Source organism: Alexandromys fortis, unplaced genomic scaffold (genome assembly GCF_014885135.2).
Source record: "Alexandromys fortis isolate MF-2015 unplaced genomic scaffold, M_Fortis_MF-2015_v1.1 scaffold_43, whole genome shotgun sequence".
Taxonomy (NCBI): domain Eukaryota; kingdom Metazoa; phylum Chordata; class Mammalia; order Rodentia; family Cricetidae; genus Alexandromys; species Alexandromys fortis.
Genome location: NW_026067928.1, coordinates 10,256,312 through 10,259,624, shown reverse-complemented (window position 1 = coordinate 10,259,624; position 3,313 = coordinate 10,256,312).

Here is a 3,313-nt window from a genome sequence, read left to right as displayed (position 1 = left end):
ACTAAAGAAATGTTTTCATTTAAAGAATAAAAGATTAAAATGTACATTTGGACAACTGTATGATAGTTATATAAGAATTAATACCAACTTAAATGTATTAACAAACATGGCATCAAAATGGTAATCCACATAATAACCACATATTCAGTGTCATTAGAGATACAGACTGAAACAAGAACACTGCAGCTGTGTAGGGTCTACTTAGGTTAGCCCACTTAGGTTTTGAAATAAAGAAACTGGGAAATAGCCTGACCTTATCCAAAAAGCTTCATTCCTGGATAAAGTTAAACCAAAACCTCAACAATTTGCTCTTTTCGATAAAACTACTCAAATAACAGCTCACCTTAGTTTTTTGTTATTTTTATTTTTATTTGTTTGCTTGTTTTTCTATTAGCATGACATTTCATTAAGTCCTGAACCTACAATTTTTTTTCCCGAGACAGGGTTTCTCTGTGGCTTTGGAGCCTGTCCTGGAACTAGCTCTTGTAGACCAGGCTGGTCTTGAACTCACAGAGATCTGCTTGCCTCTGCCTCCCGAGTGCTGGGATTAAAGGCGTGCGCCACCATCGCCCGGCTGAACCTACAATTTGATAGCTGTCGTTTCTTTTTTGTGCAATACATTTTGAATATATTGTTTCCCCTCCCCAAATCCTCACAAGTATTCCACAATTAACTCCCTCCAAATCCTCATATTCTCTCTCTCTCTCTCTCTCTCTCTCTCTCTCTCTCTCTCTCTCTCTCTCTCTCTCTCTCATATACATATATATCTTGGAAAAAAGAAATATCAGAAACAAAAAGAAAAGAAAAGTAAAAAAGAAAGCCAAGAGGACCAAAAATACCAAAACAAAACAAAGCACACAAAGAAACATCAAATTAATTTTGTATTTGCCAACTACTAGATAAGGGGTGAGTAGCATATTAATGTACACAGAGATATTTTATTGGAGAATCCTTCTTTTCCTTTGCCAGGAAGGGTTCATTGCGAACAGCTTCTTGGTGAAAGATGGAACCCCCTTTCTGTTTCCTCCTCTAAATTCTGAGAGAGACCCTGTCTGTCTTGAATCTATGCAGTTCTTCTGATAATGTCATAGTCTCCGTAAGAAACTTTGTGACTAGTCCTGTTGTGTCCTCAAGGTGGTGTTTTCTTGGTGCTATCCACCATCTCTGACTTTACAATGTCTCTGCCTTTTCTTCTTTGTATATTCCTGAACCTTGAGGGGAGGGCATTGATAAAGTTACCCCATATGGAGAGAGTACTCCAAAGTCTCTCATTCTGCACATTGTTTAGTTGTGGATATCTGTAGAACATTTACATGATGAAATATCATTTAGTTGGTTAGAAAAAGATAAATGGATCTAGAAACTATCACTGTGTTTGAGATATGCAAGACTCAAAAAAAGACATATATTTCCTTTATTTTGATACCTGGATGTTAGCTTTTAGTGTATGTGTGTGTGCTTGAACCCACATAACAACAGGTGTCAGGTAATCAAAAAAGGATCAAAGGAAAGGGGTCTTGCAAGAAAGGGACAACTGATTTCAGATGTTATAAAGAGATAAAGGGGAAGCCAGAATAGGAGAGTTGAGTAAGGAGAGAATATGCGGAATGACAACTAACCCTAAAGGACTTGAAAATTCACATACATAAATAAATAATTTAAGAAAAAAGAATAGATGTGGGATGAAGACAGAAAAAAAATTAAAAATTACATTAAAAGTTAAGAAGTGAATACCTTTCTAAAATTTAAATGGAGTTGCCATATAATATTGGGGTGTAATGCTTCAATTAGACTTTTTCCGTCACCAAGTTAAACCTCCAGTATATGAATGAGTTGCTTATTCTTGAGTTGTTGGCCAAAGGAGTACCATACAAGCATCTACCGCAGCATCATAAGCTATTGCCAAAGGTATTGGTTATTTTCTATAGCCAAGATTCAATTTAGTATTAATGTCATTATTTTGAATTATTTATGACAATAATTCTTTCTGTATTTGAAATGATCAATATGAAATCAATATTTTAAATACTACTAGGGTGATCAAAATATTACAAATGAATAGTATGGTCTGTCTTCTATATGTGAAAATTGAAATAAAATACTTTACAGATCATATTCACTTTATTTAAAACATGAATTAACACAATCTTAGCAGTAAGTATAAAAAGAGAAGAAGTAATATATTTAAGGAAGTTTTACTGTTTAACATGCTCAAGTTGGATTCCATCTGGGGTCCTAATGCTGGATGAGTAAAATTTAAGCCTGTCTATATCTGCCCCATTGGTGAGCACAAGTATTTTCATTTCTCTATTTCAGACTATTGCTAAAACCACATAACCTGTCTTTGCAATTCAAACTGATTTTTTTTTCATATTTTTGACTGAGTTGTCTAGATCCCAAGGCTATCTTTTCATTTTCCCAATAGGCAATTATGAAAGGCTAAATAGAAAAAAATAATACCTAGAAAATCCCAAGTTCTTTCGATTACATTGTCAATAGAATAGCTTACACAATGTTTTTTTACTAGCAATTTGAAATAATGTATGTTGACCTAAAAGCAATGGAAGATAAGGTCTCAGATGTTGTGACAAAATAAGATTGTAAGTTCAAGGTTGTTTTTGTAAATACTTAAAATAAAAACTAGTTCTTATTAACAGAAATAATAAAACTGAATGGCAGATTTTGGATAACACCAGTTTCTCTAGATGGCTTAAATTATGCAGCTCTATTAAACCTTCCTTGCAGCATATCTAAAGCATTTTATATGTAGTAAATATGCAACCATTTAAAATTATATTTAGTTCAGGAGGCTAGTCTCAGTCGCTGAATTCAAAATTAAAATGACAACGCCAGTGAAGATAATAGAAGAAATTTTTTAAGAACAGAATATCAATTTTATCTTTAAAAAATGTAGAAAAACATATTCCTTGGGTGCTGTTTCTATACAGAACACAAATAATGTGTTAGTAATGTTTAAGAATAAGAATTAGAAAAACAATATTATTATAGTCTGCTGTGATTCAATTATAATGATATTCATGATGAATGTTGGTGAATTAACATAGACTCATTTAAAGACAGGAAAATTATGATTCTCTGGCATTTAAGAATCTATTAAAGTAGTATGCAATGAGTAAAATAAAAGTAAGTCATTTAAGCATTAGTAATTATGTAATATGTGTTTATCAAAATCATCAGCGTGTACATAGAATAGATAGTGAAAGAAAATTACACTGAGACATAACTACAATTAGATTCACAGTCCTTAGTCATTTTCCTAAAGGCAAATGTTTATTTAACATTTTGTCTCGTT